This window comes from Gorilla gorilla, chromosome 21, assembly GCF_029281585.2.
Source record: "Gorilla gorilla gorilla isolate KB3781 chromosome 21, NHGRI_mGorGor1-v2.1_pri, whole genome shotgun sequence".
In the NCBI taxonomy this organism is placed as follows: Eukaryota; Metazoa; Chordata; class Mammalia; order Primates; family Hominidae; genus Gorilla; species Gorilla gorilla.
Window position 1 is genome coordinate 52,018,398 of NC_073245.2, and position 18,547 is coordinate 52,036,944.

Genomic DNA, 18,547 nt, shown 5'->3' on the forward strand with positions numbered 1-18,547 from the left:
AAGAAGAAAGCATGCAAACATGGTAAATTGTGCTATTCAATAAATTTTATATGAATTGTAATTTAAATAGGTCTTTTAAAAATTAGCATAGACAAAGGCACTTTGTAAACATCATCAGAATACCTAAACTGTGGTCCAAAACCCCTTACATAAATGAGACAAGTCTCCAGGATAAAGCCTTCCATCCTCTCTCAAGTGAGTGGGTGTCAGCTGTCTCGGATATAGAGGACTGAGTCATACCTGAGACTATCCTTTGCTTCTGGGTCAGCAAGTTACCCAGAAGAAACTTAACATTGTGATGACACACTTGAGAAAGATTGGACAATTTTCACAGACAGTTTCTTCTTACTCTCTGTTCTTCAAATTTTAGTTTTTGTTTCTCCATAACACAAAAACAATGGGGCAGATTTATTTGCTGCTCCTAGTATTCTTTGAATTTCAGGATATGGATATATTGTTACATTTCTATATACATGGTAGGACCACAAAAAGGGTTAAATAAAAGCATTACATAGATACTACTTACTCCTCAGGGTCCTACAGACATCTTCTCCCCTATCCTGTTTCTTCTTTCTCAGCCTCCTTGTGCAGCGTTTCTTTGTCCTAAACTTGACCTTAGCTGCTGACTAGTTTCTCCCATGACTCAGCCAAAATACTGCACAAGCCTTTACCTTCAGTCCTCTGGGGTTTTGCATCTGGGCAAGTGGCTCTCTTTTCTGGGCAAGCTCTGATCTTTCTTCCTGGAACCCTCCACTGCCACATCTGTCAGTTTGAGGTCTCTGACCCCATCTGGCTTTCCTCCTGGGCCACTGGCCCTCTCCCAAGGACAGCCAGAACTCCCAAGTTAATTATCTAGAGTCATATTGCTTCCCTGTCTATCCTGACTTAAAAGGGGGAAAAATCCTGCTTCCTTTTGGTTCTCCAGAATAATTTAGAACTTTTCAGAAAGAATTACAACTATAAAACAAGGATAAAACAGAGACAAAAAGGTTAAATAGGTAAATAGTTTTTAAAGACTCCAAAGTTCATATCAAATTTAGTTTTAAATACAGATTATATTAAGTGGCCTAAGTTAGACTACTAGGACCCACAGTACTGATCACTACACCATCAATTAATTTTATCTTTTAGGGAAAGCCCTTGGTGAGGTGACATCTGTTTTTAGTTTTAACTATTTCTTGGTCCCATCTTATGGAAAAGGAACCAAGGTATAGTTCCACAATCTCATGAAACTCCCAACTCGATGAGGATCAAGGCTATGGCTGTGGCATTCACAGACAAATCTTCTGAGGCTCATATAAAGTCTGGAGTAGAGTAGGTAATCCAATGATCATGCACTTAAATTTTCTCAAAACATTCTCCCACAGAACTTTAGCAAATTCCTGAATTTCCAGTATTTAGGCACCAGAACTATATCTTCCAAACTGCAGAATTAGAAAACAAAGTCATGTGCAAAGGAACAACTCTCAATTGGAATTAAAAACATAACAGTTGTTACAGCAACATGGGTCCACATTAGCTAGGGTAAAAAGCCTGGTATCTAACCAGTATGTTCCTTGCTACATTTTGGAAGGACACAGGGAAGAGTATAGCTTATTGTGCATAAAATCTGCAGACCCAAGATCACCAAGAATTGAGTGAAGACAAGTGGAAATATGAAAGCAGGGGTAATATGGCGAATAGTTGTCTTGGGTAAGCTTGTCAATGATCATATCATTTTCCCTAAAAGAAATCAAGCCTTTAATTACTTTATAATTTTCATATAAAATTTGTTTTTCTCTTATTTTCACATACAAATGTGGAGTGTTCGATTAGACTTACTGACACTGAGACTTTAGGAGAGAGGTTCAGTAGCTGAAGTTTCCTCATCTATAAAATGGGCACATTACTTATCATGTAATGCTGTTATGAAGATTAAGTGAAAGAGAAAATATCTTGCATGAAACCAGCCTATTTGAAGAACATGTTACTATTTTACTCTTTCTTAACTTTGTCCTTCTGTCTGGTGGTAGGCATAATTTTAATAATAGCCACCAAGTTTCCATACCCTAATATCCGGAATCTATGAACTATCACCTCCATGATTATCTTACGTTTTAATGCACAGTTAACTTTAACACAGAAAGATTATCTGCCTAATCTAGTTTCACGAGCCCCTTTCAAAACAGGATTTTCTCCAGCTGGTAACAGAAGAGGACTGCAGAGGATGTCAGAGAGATTTTCATCATAAGAATTTGATGGTAGCCTATCATTGTTGGACATTTGGGTTGGTTCCAAGTCTTTGCTATTGTGAATAATACCCTAAAACTTAAAGTATAATAATAATAATAATAATAATAATAATAATAAAATTTGATGGTAGCTTTGAAGATGGAGGGGCATGATGAGACATGAGAAGCTGAATGGTCCCCATCTGACAGCCAGTGAGGAAACAGGAACCTCAGTCCTATAGCAATGAAGAAATGGATTTGTTCAACAGTCTGAATGAGCTTGGATGTAGGTTTTTTCCCCAGTTTCTCCAGATAAGAGCCCAGCCCAGCTGACACTATAACTGGAGCTTTGCAAAATACTCAGCAGAGAAACCTGTTGAGCCCACCTGGACTTCCAAACTTATAGAACTGTGAGATAAAAATGGTGTTATTTGAAGCCATTGAAGCTTATGGTAATTTATTATGCAGTAATAAGAAACAGATAAACATCCTTTCCTTCCTTCTTTTTCCATTAATAAACATTTATTTCTGGCATAGCATGTGCAGGGTACAGCTTCAGACACTATAAAACTCAGGGCATTTAATTCTCCAAACATCTCTAAGAAGTAAGTTTTAATATCCCTATTTTCATGTAAGGGTGAACATAGGGGTATAAATTTTGGACACTGTCTGGACTTTAACCCAAATCCTATTGCAACATTTTGTTATTTCCATTTTCCCCACTTTCCTACAGGATTCAAATTTTCCTCTGCCCAAGTGGTCAAGGGGGGCAGAAGGCCCTAGGAGAAGGGGGGCAGTGAGGCACGCATTACTCCTGAGGTTGTTATGGAGATAGTGCAAATTGGATGCCAGCACCATGGGTCACAGTGGCACTTGGAGACTTTAAGAAGTCATTATTATTGTCAAGCTTGCTCCCTGCATCTTCCCCTCAAGTTATCAGAATTGAATTTGGCACAGTTAGCCAGAAGGCCTGGCTCTGCTTTGGAGTGCATGAAAAGGGATTATGATAACAATGATAACAATTAATATTTAATAACTATTTATTCTGTTCCAGGCATTAATTAATCTTCAAATCTACCCTCTGCCTTGGCCAGGGTGCTGCTGTGCCAAGCCTTATTGGTGCCTGAGGCAGAAGGAAAAATGTATACTCTGGCTATAATGGAAGTAAACACATCAACAATATTTTCAAAATCTACTTCATTGCTAGTTTCATTTTCAAAGAAGAGAATTTGTCATACTGACAATTTCTCTTCACCCAGTGACAATTTTGAATACATTTTCATTAACTGAAGCTAAATTAAAATGATCATAAATGTATTTGGGTCTATATACTATACTTAAGCTGAGAATAATGTTTATTTTAATACTTACATTTCATTTTTCAATATTTTTTCAACTATTTTAATATTCTGCAAAAAACCACTAGAAAAACACATAAAAATATGTATAGAAATGTGTGCATGTACACACACACACATGTTTTGCCTCAGGCTCAATATGGCTAAATAGATCAATAGTCTTTATTTAAAATTTTGATTATTTTCATCATGGTTTTTTTTGCATAAATTTTAATGTCTAAAATTATATTGTATTAAATTATTATTTACTGTGATTACTGAGTTTCTTGACAACTCCTTTAATTTTTTGGCTGAGTGACTTACTTATACTAGTTTTGGCCCTTGTTCAGAGCAAACACCCAGCTTCTCCCAAGGGGCTTAGCCTCTCTAGACTTTTCTATACATTGAAGAAGATCCAAATATTGACTGCCTTATTTTCCAGGCATGTATTGGTGAATTTAGACATTTCAAAGTCTCAAAGTGTCTCATTTTTTTGACAACTTTAGCCTGTCCTAGGTTATGTTACATAAACATAGGGCTTTGCAAAGCTTTCGTTTGGAAAAAAAAAAAAAAAACTTACAAAAACTGTAGTTGCACAAATATAGCAAGAATTGTAATGCTAATCTGAGATGTATTCACCCTAATATTGAGAGGCATCTGGAATACTGCTGGGGGGCCAATGTACATGCAGAGTAAAGGAATCTTCTGGGAGAGAGAGAAGGGAGGTGTGCAATTTTCTACAATGAGTAAGTGTTAATTGTTTGGCCAACAGTGTCTTTATTGCTCTTGTAATAATAGAAAAAAGCAGTAATACAAATATATTCTGGGTCATAAAGATCACTACTCTTAGTTTTACTTTTATTTCACTATACTTGCATTTGTGTTTTAATGCAAGAAGCCCAGCACCCTGCCCCACCAAAAGAATTAAATAAAAAAGATGAGAGATCTTACCGAATAAATGAGGTGTTCATTGTAAGTGAAGGTCAGTGGATATCTTCAATTCATTTGTATGAATAAAGCTTTCATAGCAGTTCAAACAGGCAAACAACGTGAGGGGATGGGGACAGGAATTGAATCATGGCACAGTGCACCATAGTATGGGCTTGTCAGATGGCAAAGATACTGTAAAAATATAGCTATCAGTGTCATGTTCAGATTTCAAATGGCAATTTAATTTCAGGAACAGAATACAAGATGCCACATTGAATTAATATTGTTAGTTCAAATGGAATGGTTATTATTGTTTTGTTACCACTGAAGTTGTAAATGTGTTTTTTGCTATAGTCATACATGAACCATGAAGATAAACAGTTAATATAGAGCTTTATTTTATATACTTTGAAGTTATATTATGACAGAAATAATTTATATAAACACTGGACATACAGGTAATTTTTTTTCCCTTCACAAAAGGCCATTATGCCACCCAAGTTTAAAAGCCTGGAACTCTAAGAAGTGTCCCAGTTATTCAGAGAATATGTGGGATGCAGAGAGAAGGTGGTGCTTAATCCTGAGGGGCTAATAGCTTGTCGTAGTGTCTCTTAGCATGATGGAGGAGATATTTGAGAGCCTGAAGCCTTCTTTACACTTTTTACTCATAACTGCAGTCTTTGCTTCATGATGAAGCTAATCTGAGCAACTCTATAGTCTGTTCACAAAGTGTTAGAGCAAAGTTAGAACCACTCTTGCTTCCTCCTCACATCAAACAGCCTAATGAGATTGTTAGCAACATTGTGAGAACCTGTTATCTTTACATCTCAGCAAGAAGGTGTGTATGTGCGGGTGGGCATGCCCACGTGTGGATGAGGTGTGGAATTGTCACTGCTGTTGCACTTCCAAATTCTGGGAACTGTGAATTTGGCTGGGCAGGGTCTGGGCTTCCAGCCAGCTGCTAAGCTGTCCAGGTAGATGACACACTAATTAGGGGAATTGCAAACCAATTAGCACTTTGGCTGGATTGGCTGATGTGTCTTAGTGACTTCTTCACTGAGTGTTTTGTGATAAGAACCAGTCCAATGTGCCTCCCTAAACCCCTCACCATCTAGATGGGTTATCCAGTCTGTCCTGGAAAAAGGAATGCTTTAGCCCTAGGGACATTATTAATGTTTCAATCCTAAACTGCCAGCCTTTCTTCAGAAGGTAGCAATTCTCCCCTGAGAGATGACTATCATGCTTTGGGGCTGGTGGGCTAGGCCAGACCTGCACTGTGAAGAGGAGAGGCAAAAGAAGAAAAAGAAAAAAGAAAAGAAAAGAAGAAAGCTTGCCTAGAGGGTTGGAAGGTCAGTAGCCCCCTGTTGAACACATTAATCTGTATGGTCATTGTCAGCTTGGATACAGATTCCAGAATTGGTTTTATTTTTCTTTCTTCAGAAGCATCCTTGCTCTCAGCCTTCTGCAGACTGCAGGCACCTAGCCTACCTGTCCTCTTCCCTGGTAGCTCTGCCTCTCACCTTCACTGGTGTTGGTTCCCTACACCAACCCTGCCCTGTTGACCTCTGCTGGCCTCATAGCAGAGAAGGAGTGGGAAGGCTGGGGACCAAGGAGGAGGGGAGGCACTTCTACAGGAGTATGTTCTGATTAATTAATTTTTCTTTTATATTCTAAGATGCTGTTAATGCACCCAAAGGAAATTGTTTACTTCTAAATGGTTACAACACATAGAAAAGTGTTTCTCATTTTTTTATAATATAATAACAACTATATTAATTTCTTAGTATATGACACCTTCTGAGTGGCAATAACAATTTTTTAAAAAGGAACAAGGGATTATTTTCTAGTGTCCTCATCACTATCTTCCTTTACAGGAAAATGTGACTCTTATAGCAGTAATCACCTCTGGGTACCTGATTCGAGATAGTTCCCTGTGTGTATATGATGTGTATGTATATGTGTACATGTGACACAGAACTTCAGTCTAACCTCTAGCATGTGAGGGATTCCATCCTTTCCCCATACATAAAGAAAGGTGATTTTAAAAGACCTTTTTGAAAATAGACTAATCATAGAGTTCAGAACAATATTTCCTTAGTTCACGGTTTGTGTGCATGATTATACCAATTTGGTCTCCCTTATTCAAGAAGGAACAGGTAAGCAAAAATGATGTGTATAATTCAAAAGACCATTCTCTACACACTTTCTATTGGCAGCCTCAGTTGTTCACACCTTAGCATCTCTACATGTCTAGGCAAGCCCAGAGAGCTTAGCATGGTTGGGATTGGGACTTTGAATTGGGAATACAGGAGCCACTTGGGATGGAATTTTCTCTAAACATGGTTTATTTCATTTACCAGATCTTATCAATTACCAGTGAATCTACATATTACCATACTGAGAAACATTCTGAGGAGTGTTGCAAATCATCTATAAGGAATGCAGAATCCTTTCACCAAAATTGTCATAGAGGCAGGAGTCAGGGGTGGTGATGTTTGCAATCTCTGCCTTAAGGACCAGAGAAAGTCAACATACACAAAATTGATTAATGGGTGAGACAGCATGATTGGCTTTTATCCTGCACCCTTTCCTGTCTCCACACACATACCCTGGCCTCATGGATGCAGTACATTTTCCTGACTCTTGACTTTGGAGTAGTCACGTGAATCTGTTTTAGCCAATGGCATATGGGTGGGAGTCATAGTGGGCTGATTCAGAGACTAGGGCAAGAGGCCTCCTCTGCTTCCACTTGCTCTATGTTTCTACTGTCATTGTGAGCTAAACATGCCCTGACTAGCCCCATGGTTACAGGAGGTTGAAAGACAGAGCAGAGATCAACTGAACTAGCCATTCTGCAGAATTGGGAGACTTTGGAGATGGTTTGTTACACAACAGTGGTTAATAATACAGTCCACAAATGAAACCTTGGTTACTAAATAAATGTATAATTGTGAATACAGAAGAGTGTCATTTTCGCAATAGAGCATGAAGAAATTTACATCTGAGTCCCAGGGCAAGCGGACTGCAAGCAAACACTGCCAATAAAATGGCAAGAAGTATTTCATTAATAAATTATAATAGAGACTCAAAACCTGCTACTGCCAGGCAAAGCAGGTTTTTAGCCCATGTTGTGTAATGTCATACTTGTAGAGGTAGGTATAAGGATGCATTGGTTTTGGAATATGTCTATAAATTTTTGACGCTCCTACCACCAAGAGGTGGATTTTAATTTCCTTCCTCTTGATTATGTTCCAGCCTTAGAAGTTAGAAATTACTTGCATCTAACAAATATTATACAGAGCAATGGTATTGTATGGTTTCTGAGGCTAGGTTACAAGAGATAATATAGCCTTTTCTCTCTCTTGTAGGCACCCACACCCTTGGAGCCCGAAACCATGCCATGCACATGTAACCAACCAGCTACATGTGAAGGTCACATAAAGGTGTTCTTGTCCTGGCTCTAGTTAAGGTTCCAGCTCTCAATCAGCATCAATTGTGGAAAATGGGAGTGCATGAGCTTTTAGATGATTTCAGTCCCCTGCCTTTGACACCAAGCAGAACTGAGACGATCTTTCCACCGAGCCCTGGTCAAACTGCAGATTCATGAGCAAAATAAACACCATCATCACTGAAGCAACATTGCATGTGGGGTGATATGTTGAGGAAGCCATAGATAATCAGAGAAAGCTCCTTTTCTTTTTGAGCAATACTATTTGCATAGGAGAGAGACAAAGCTGCATGGACTGGCAACTTCCATGACCAAAAAAGATGTCATTTTCTAAGGGCTTGAGTGGGAGGTGGCCCTGACAGCATCTGCATGAGCCAGAGATGCACTCACACTTTCATTATTGCTTGAGGGTGCCAAGAACTGTAGCAGTAAGAGCAGAAGCAGAAATGAAGAACACGAAGGATGCTATGGAGTGAGAGAAAAGTCCATGCTTGCGAGAATCCAAAGACACCCTGTGAGGACGCCCCAAAATACTCGAGGAAGTGTGTAAGTAGAGCTGGACCTTTCATTCTCCCAGCTGGGGTAGAACTGGAGCCATGTGTGCAGGGCCTGCTTCTTCTTCAGGGCTGCCGTGTCCTGGAAAGCCAAGCTTGCACATGGGTTATAGCACTCCACTTTCCCAAAGCCCTCATATACATCATCTGTTTCAGTGCTCGCATTAACACCTGTGAAGTAGATATTATTCCCAGGTCTCACAGCCCATAAATGGCAACTCTGCCAGGAAATCAAGTCCTGCTTTTCTCTCTGTACCAGAGCTGCCCCAGCAAATTAAAGCTTATTCTAAATGTAGGTACCTAGAGCATTTCTTAAATTAAACCCAGAGTGAATTCTGAACCCCAGTCTAAGCCTCTACTGATTTGTCTATTCTGTGAGTTCAGAGTTCTGCATAGTAAAATCTCATTAATTCAATCTCCATGAATGTAGAATTTGGGGTAGGCATCAGAAAGCAGGCTCTCCTTAGTCACTTAGCCACACTTACTTTGGCCCAGTGACCCAAAAATTTCTTGTTAAGGCCTTCCTTTAAAATGATCTCTAAGGCAGGCACTTTATAAATGAAAATCACGCCCACCTAAGCCTAGGCTTGCAGGTTTGTCTGCCTCGGGCTTTCAGGTATGTCTGGTTTTCTTACCCCATCCAAGGGACAGGCTGCTCACAGGTGCTTAAGATCATCCTGGCATGGACCCTTGTTTTATGCAAAGTGTGTGCCAGTGCTGGATGTGAAAACACCAGTCGATTCCCATTCGCTGGTCTTAGCCAGTCAGAACCTTGCTTCTGAGGCAGGGTGATACTGTGGTTACTTCTCTCAGATTTCCTTCTAATGTTTGGAAGTTCCTATACACCATACTGTTTTTGCATTAGCCACAGATGTAGGCTGAAAATATCTACTAGGCAGCATGGGCTAACCAAAATAAGGACACAATTGACCCAACCTTGTCATTCTTAGAGACACTGGAAATCTCCTCAAGTTGGTAATAACTGAATTTTTTATCAAATAATCACTGTTTTACAGATAAAGATGGTGCCTTCACATAAACTGAACATACGGCCGGCAAAGAGCACCCCTATTCCATCATCCAAGTTCTCCTTCCTTAGCTGAAGTGAAAACATTTGAAATTGATGATACAAAGTGCTGGGGAGGGTGGAGAGAAATGGCCCCTGTCTAAGCTATATGGAGAGTGAATAGCAAGGCAGTTTGCCAATATCTATCACTTGTTAAATCCACATACACTTTGCTCCAGGAATTAGAATTTCAGGAATTTATCTTAAAACTGTTGTAACAACACATCTATGAAGAGGTTTATTGTAGCTTTGCTTACAGTGACTAAGTATCAGAAACAACCTAGATAACCGTCAGTGGGAACTGGTTGAATAATTTGTTTTATCAACATGTAGGAAAATATCTAATCTCTGTAGAGAATGAGGCAAACTTTTACAAACTTTGTAAGATGTAATTCTGAGTAAAAATAAACATAAGAACAAAAAAATGAAAATAACAATGACATGATTTAGAAGAGTGTATAAAATAAAATACAAAAGACACACGTACACAACTCAGAATTACAGTGAAAATTTTGGAAAGATAAAATGGAAACCATTGTAATGGTTACAGCTAGTATTCTGGTAAAAAAGAAACATATTTTCAAGATACTGTTCAGTACCATTTGAAGTTTTTATTTATTTCATTTTTAAACCATGTATTACATTTTTTAAATTAAAAGAAAGCAAAAGCTAAAAGCAATATGAACACAGAAAAGTCAGTATGAGGTTGTCAATACATGAAGTTTGAAAGTGCAGACTTTTCAAAACTGCATCACAGGAAAACTAAGGAATATCTACATTTTGGACAGCAAATTGCATCCCAGCACAGAGAATATTTCTTGAAGAAAGCGGATGGGTTTGACTTAAGGACTTGAGGGCTGGGGAATTTTGCCACAAAACTCTATTTTTTTCTTTCCCAAAGTGCGTGCAACCCTGGGGTTAACTACATTCAATGTTTTATCAACTCACCCTTTCATACACTCTGCTATACTACTTTGAAACCGAATTTAGGCTACTTTGCATCAGCCAGTGAAAAGCCAATTTCAAATTGACACATATGTTGTTGTTATCTGCTGGTCAACAGTTCTGTTTTAGCAGGTTGTCATCTTTGTTTCTGTTTTTGTGATCTTGTTGCTTTTATTTTTGAGACTATTATTTTGATTCTGTTGCCCAAAGCTTCTGTAGAAAAAAATTTCACAGGGAGGGAGCAGCTGCCAAGATCCACACCTTCTCCCCTCCACACCAACTCCATCATCTTCAACAACTGCCAACCTATTCATCCTGCTTCAGTTGGAAGAGCTAAACTTTTTGTTTATTTTTGGATTCAAGATAAAATTTTATTCAAAAGATGGAATCCTATAATAAAACACTCTTGGAAAATAATCTTTAATTGCAGTTTGCATATAATATTATTTCAAATTGAATATGATACAGACAAATTAAACGGCTAATGCCAGTGTTAAAAAATGCAAGTTTCCTAAATGTAATGTAATTGAGATAAAGACAGTATTTGTTAGGCTTGCAAAGAAGAGACTATTTAAGTAGAAGTATGAGGTAGAGCTAAGCACATGGCTTTTGGGGCCAGAATGCCTGGGCTTAGACCTTAGTGCTGCTAATTATTGGCTATGCAAACTTGGGCAATCATTTACACATTCTGTGCTCTGCATATATGACATAGAAATGTTCCTGGTGCTAGTGATATCACATAGCTTTGTTATGTAATTTAATCAATTACTTGAAGGACTTAGACCATGCTCAGTGCACAGTAAGCATTATATAAATATTAGCTACTGTCATTACCTTTAATCAGGTGCTCCTTATTAGGCTTAATACTATGTTCAAAGGTTAATATGCATGAAATATTGGAAACATATTAATATTATTTGGAGTTTTATAATCTACTTTGGCTTTGGGGGAAATGAATCACTCATGATATGAAAATCAATAATTCAACTTCTACACATTTAAATTCCATATATATTTTCAGGACACACTAAATAACACATTAGAAGCCTTTCTGCTCAAGTATCTTAGTCATTTTCTAGACATAATTTACATACAGTAAAGTCCACAAATCAGTTATACAGATGCAGACACCTATGTAACCACCACTCAGAACACAAGAGAGAACATTTCCAGCAACCAAGAAGGCTCCCACCTGCTCCTTCTCAATCAATATCCCTAAAACAGTGAACCCTCTGACCTCTACCCTTTAATTAGCTTTTCCTGTCCTTAAGGTTCATATAAATGAGCTCATTCAGTGAGTTCTCTTTGTGTCTGGCTCCTTTTGCTTGGCAAATCTGTGAGTCCCATCAATGTCGTATGATATACTACAATCATTTGCTCTATTCTGTTGATGGACCTTTGAGTTGCTTCCAGTTTGGGGCTATTTGAATTAAACATTTTTGCGGATCACGAGGTCAGGAGTTCAAGAACAGCCTGGCCAACATAGTGAAACCCCGTCTCTACTAAAAATACAAAAATTAGCAGGGTGTGGTGACACGTGCCTGTAGTCCCAGCTATTCAGGAGACTGAGGCAGGAGAATCGCTTAAACCCAGGAGGTGGAGGTTGCAGTGAGCCAAGACCACACCATTGCACTCCAGCCTGGGTGACAGAGTGAGACTCTGTCTCAAAAAACAAAACAAAACAAAACAACATTTTTGAGCATTTTTGTACGTGTCTTCTGGTGAATACACAACTTGCATCTCTTGAGGAGGGAGATTTCTGAATCATAATGTAGGCTTTTGTTTAGCACAACAGCCCACCAGTTTTTCTTTGCATTTCGTAAGGCAAGTTGCACCATTCTTGTCCCAGATTGGAGGCCAACTTTTCTTCAGCAATGTGGCAGGGTGGCCTGTACTATGGGTGTATTAGCCTGTTCTCATGCTGCTAACAAAGACATACCTGAGACTGGGTAATTTATAAAGGAACGAGGTTTAATTGACTCACAGCTCCACATGGCTGGGGATTCCTCACAATCATGGCGGAAGGCAAATGAGGAGCAAAGTCACGTCTTACATGGCAGCAGGCAAGAGGCCATGTGCAGGGGAACTCCCCTTTATAAAACCATTGGATCTCATGAGACTTATTGACTATCACAAGAATGGTGTGGGAAAGAGCCACCCCCATGATTCAATTACCTCCCACTGGGTCCTTCCCATGACACATGGGAATTATGGGAGCTACAATTTAAGATGAGATTTGGGTGGGGACACAGCCAAACCATATCAATGGGCAAGTTCAATAAGCAATGAATGCTTAAGTACCCACCAGAGCACTGAAGCCACAGAGGTAGGAGGACCAAGAATAGGCATCTTGGCTGGTGACATTCACTCAGACGTCAAGATCCAAATCTACAGTTTCTATAGAGGAAAGCTTCCACTGGCAGCCAGGCCCCTGCCTTCAGGGATGCCTCAGGCCCTGAGAGTTCACCTCTTCCTCCTGGCAATGTCAAGTTCCACATTTCTGAGCCAGGCAGAGGAAATTACTTGTGAATTTATGACAGAGAAAATATTCTTTAAACAGAATCTTCCCTGATTATTGGAGCAAATTTGGCTGCTAGGAACTGCTTCTCCCTATTAGCTCATTGGGAACAGAGGGGAGAGCCTCTCACTCTGCTTAACCCCCTATGGCTCTGTTCCTTGCCAGAGAAGGGGCCCAATAAATGCTTGACAAGTTAAATGGAAATGATTTTTCCCCCTTTTAAATGTCTCCTCACTATGGCATGTCATTTATACAGGACGAAGCTTTTATTACATTCATCCTCTTTCCTCCTACCTAATCCTCTTTTCTTTCATCCTCCATCCACCTGTCCTATCGCATTTGGGACTCAACATGTGACATGGAATAATAGTGGTTAAAGCATTAGTTTAAGGGCCAAAATGCCCATGTTCAAACCCTGTTATGCCCCATAATAGCCACTAGATCTTTATCAAATAACTGTACTATATCACAATTTTTTGTGCAAATAAATAAGTTAATATATATAGAAGTGCTTAGAATTATGCTGGGTTAAGGCCTACGTAAGTGTTACCAAATATTATGTGAGAACCTACAGGGGAAAAAAAAGAAGGGAACCTCTGTTTAGCCAGAGTTCCTCTATAGAGGTCTTCTACTCTGAAAACATCACCCTTAATTACTCCCAAAACAGTCTGCAATAGTGAAGGATACCAACCAGTAATCCCTCATGTCTAATTATACCCTAAAAACTTGCAAGCACCTTATATTCAGAATATATTTGAATCCTTACAGGAACCTTTTGAAAAAGAAGAAGAGGTATTATCCCTATTTTGCAGGAACTAAAGTTCTTGGGCTTTCTATCACGCAACCATCTAATCACTCATTCACCCATTCACTGATATAGAGATTGTGTTAAGCCCCTCCCAATCCCAGTCCCCATCCCCCGCACACTGTGTGCTTCACCCAATGCTCCTGCCTGGTCAGCCAGAGCCCAGGTCTTCTAATAGCCATCCTGCTCTAGTCCTACCCACCAGACCCCAGCCCTCTGTGAGCTTTTATTCGACTACTCACTTCTCCATCTCTCTTTTCTACCTCTTCCTCATCCAGACTTTCATCACCTGAACATCACATTCACTGCATTTAAGTTGAATGGCTTCCTAACTTAATAACTTACATAAAAATTTTGTATTTTATTGTATACTATGTGTTTAATATTTAGCAGAAAGAATAACAGATAGAAAAAATGAAAGAGTAAATGAAAATACAGATATACAATAAATGAAAAAGAGAGTCTATATTTTACCATTCTGGATAATTGCTATATCTCTAGAGCAGATACGTGTATGTGTATGTATAAATTTTAACAAAATTGGTATTGGAATACACATAACATTTTAAAACATACTTGTAAACTTTAATATCTATCTTTCCATGTCAATACATATTTATCAACCAAATCAATTTTAATTGACTGAACAATGTTGCACAGTATAGATATCCATTACTTAATTTGACCTGTTATTGAACAGTAGGTTATTTCCTTTTATAGAAATGTTTTGCTAGTATAAACAATGCTAAGATAAACATCCTTGTATATACTTTTATGTTCATATCCTTAATGATGTACTTTAAATAAATTCTAACTGGTGACACTGCAGTCTTATTTTTAACACTTTTGCTAGCTTTTGTAACACTGTCCTTCAGAAAGACTATACTAGTAAAAGGGTACCCACCACATGCCAGCACTAGTAAGTATTATGTAAAACAAATAAAAATAAAAACTAGGCCAGGTGCGGTGGCTCCCGCCTGTAATTCCAGTACTTTGGGAGGCCACGGCGAGCGGATCACGAGGTCAAGAGATCGAGACCACCCTGGCCAACATGGTGAAACCCCATCTCTACTAAAAATACAAAAATTAGCTGGGCTTGGTGGCACACTTGGGAGGCTGAGGCAGGAAAATCGCTTGAACCCAGGAGGCGGAGGTTGCGGTGAGCTGAGATCGCACCGTTGCACTCCAGCCTGGAGACAGGGCAAGACTCCATCCCAAAATAAATAAATAAATAAATATAAAATAATAAAAACTTTATCAGTTAGATAGAAAATGTATAATCTATTTTAATTTGCATTCATTTTGTTACCAATCAAAATGAATATGTTTTCATAATCTTATTATTTTGCAAGTCTTTGCCCATTTCTTTATATTTTTATAGTTGATTTATAAGATCTCTTTTTATATTGAAGATAATAAACACTTACTTTTCACATATACGGCTGATACTTTCTCCATTTGAAAAAAATTTTGTGCAGCCAGGCATGGTGGCTCACGCCTGTAATCCCAGCACTTTGGGAGGCTGAGGTGGGAGACTTGCTTGAGCCTAAGAATTCCAGACCAGCCTGGGCAACATAGCAAAACCCCGTTTCTACAAAAAAAAAAAAAAAAAAAAAAAGCTGTGCATTGGGGCATTGCAGTGTGCATCTGTAGTGCCAGCAGCTACCTAGGGGGCTGAGGTGGGAGAATCACCTGAACCAAGGAGGTCAAGACTGCAGTGAACTGTGATCACACCACTGCACTCCAGCCTTGGTTACAGAGTGAAACCTTGTCTCAAAAAAAATTATTTTATGTTTAGTTGCTAATTTTAAGAGACTTCAAATATTTACGTGTCAGTTTTAGTCATTATGTTTTCCAGCTTTTGTGAAAGACTTAATAATGTCTTTTCTAGGCCAAGATGTTTTTATAGTTTCACTTTAAAATTTAACTTTTTAAGATACACGTAATTTATATTCTTTTATAGTGAGACATAAAAAGCTAACTTCTTCTCCGTTTGCTTAGCCAGTTCTCTCTGATCTGTGGTTAAAAATCCACTGCCAGGCAGAGTGTGATGGTTCATGCCTGTAATCCCAGCACTTTGGGAGGATCGCTTGAGCCCACAAGTTCAAGACCAGCCTGGGCAACATAGCAAGACCCTATCTCTACAAAAATAAAAATAAAAACTAGCTGGGCATCAGTGTGTGTGTGCCTGTAGTCCCAACTACTCAGGAGGCTGAGGTGAGAGGATTGCTTGAGCCCCGGAGTTCAAGGCTGCACTGAGCAGTGATCATGCCACTGCACTCCAGCATGGGCAACAGAGAAAGTCCTGGTCTCAAAAATGAAAAAAAAAACAAACAAAACCCTGTCATATAATATCACTAGTTGTTTGAATGCTGGTGCATTCAGCCTATGACAGCTTGGCTCCTCTTATCTTCCTCCCTCCAGTTTCTCTCATCCCTTCATCTTGGGCTCTCTCTTCATGTAGTTTTCCACCTCTCCTAGAAGCCCTTACATGTTCAAGCCTTTATGTCACTGCATACACAAGTCCCTCTGCCCTGCAGTGACTTCTCTCCACTCTCAACCCAACCCCTTCTACCAAGAAAACCAGACATCTTTTAAGGTTTAGGGAAGGTGCTACCTCTACTCTGTGCCCTTTAATTCTCCAGATATTAACTTCCTCCTCAGGGTTCTCACAGGAATCCATATTTCTGTTGGAGCCTTGTTCTGGTGAACAGTAATTGACAGTGGACTTTGGGCCCTTCACTAGCAGTTGCCCTACCATATTTATCTCTATAACCTCAGCTCTTTCGGCATACAGCAGGTGCTAGAATAAAGTTCCTTCATTGAACAAATTAACAACTGACTGGCATCTCAAAAAACCTACCTGACTCTATAGGTAGACTATAGCAGGGATATTTCTTGGTTTTCTTCCCAGTATCTCATTACTGGGTTATCCAACAGTATGCTAAATTCCAGTAGGGGAATTCATTTTTCTGCCATACCCTACTGTGCATTTGAGGTGAGACTGACTGGCAGCCCAGGGTGTCTGATGGGCTTAGGACAACCTGCCTATTCCATCATGGCCACAGTGATGACTTCTGAACCGAGCATGTAACCCAACAAGCACCTTTGGCCTGAGAGGATGTTTTCTGAGTTTGCAAGGAAAGGATGGCTTATTCCTTTGTAGAATGAAATAAGAAGCCCCTCCCTTCCCAACATGCACACAGGACACGAGGGAGGAATGCTATAAGCCTCAACAGTTGGTACTCTTCATCAGACCTACAGAAGAGCTTTTCAGAAATGTTGCCCACAATAAACAAGCAGAGCCAAGAAAAACTAGGCAGAAACCCAGTCGTTATAACATTTAAGTACTGGATCATATTGCACCTGAAGCGGGTACCCCTGGGCTGTTTAGTTACATGAACCACTGCATTCCCCTTATCAATTAAGTCCGTTTGAGTTAACATTTCTCTTAAATGTAACTATAACAGTCATAACATGTATAAGGTTATTGGATGGCTAAAATTACAATGAGGCATGAAGGAAACGTGGGCATATCAAAACAAAGGATAGAGGAGAGAAGCAAGAAATGGTAAATTAATGCTGCAAATACTAATGGTGACCATCACCAAACCATGGGAACTAAGATTTCTAAACAGTCTTCCAGATACCAGATCATTGTTAGCAAAGCAATTTCCTATGTATTTTATTAGTTTCTTTGAAGTATATAAAGTTTCTTGCCCAGCTCTTGGCACAGAGTAGTCCTCAAAACCCAATAATTTTCATAATCCCACTTTCACCCAATCCCCCTTGGTCGTAACAATCAACAATTCATCTTAGGATAATAAAATAACCACTTGAAAGCATGAGTTATTGTCTTTGACTTTAGAGAATTCATGGAGTTTAAGAAGGTGTCAGATGGAAAAATATAGAAAGTTGACTCGTTCCCCAGATGAATGCAAAAGTGAAACACCAAGTGATTGTTTTTAGAGGAATATGAATCATCACAGCCCTGGGAGATAAAGCACAGTGCAAAAGGAAATGTATCCAGATCTTGCCAACATTGATATTCAGCCAGTACCAGACACTGGGGAGACAGTGATGGAAAGTCAGACATTATACCTGGCCTTTTTGTGTACCTTATATTCCAGTGGAGAAACCAAACAATAAAACTAAATAGAGTAATTTAACTTTTAATAAGCTGTGTGCCTAGGGCTAATTTGGGAAGGTAGTCATGGAAGGCCTCTCAGCATCGAAGTCTTGGCAGTTGAGTTATAAATTATGAGAAAGGGCCAGCCAGGCAGAGGTCTGGAGGAAGAAGAACCCAGGCACATGTCCAGCAAATGTGAGGACTTCAACTACGAAAGGAAAGAAAGAGAGGCACAAAGTACCATAGGCATCCAAAGAGGGCAGACATAGCCGTTTACAACTTGCAAGGGCCTGGAATGTGGTTATGGTCAGAATCCTGCAAAGGATCAAAGCTCTGGGCCCCCAAGGAGGGGTTATGTCTGAGGCTGACTAATGTCTTTAAACCTGGGCCAGCAGTGACCACAGAGGAGGCTGAGGCCACTGACATCGGCATGACCCAGGCCGGCAGATGCTGACATTCCTTTACTGTGTGATTCCCACAGAGCTGGGGCTTTTCATCAGGAATGAGCATTATTAGTAACCAGACTCAGGGGAGGGAGGGGGACATGTATGCAGGGAGTGAGAAGCAAAGGGAAAGTGGGAGAAAAACAGGGCTGGACACATCAT

The 18,547-nt window shown here is 39.5% G+C and overlaps 1 long non-coding RNA gene across 1 annotated transcript in view; it reads left to right on the plus strand.

Moving 5' to 3' along the window:
* The window catches only part of LOC129529013 (uncharacterized), a 63,440-nt gene extending 48,809 nt beyond the window's left edge, over nucleotides 1-14,631 (plus strand). Inside the window, exons 7-8 of the long non-coding RNA XR_008674386.2 lie at nucleotides 7,846-8,471; nucleotides 9,496-14,631. This is a non-coding gene — a long non-coding RNA (uncharacterized lncRNA). The remainder of the gene's footprint in view (nucleotides 1-7,845; nucleotides 8,472-9,495) is intronic.
* The last annotated feature ends 3,916 nt before the right edge of the window (nucleotides 14,632-18,547 follow it).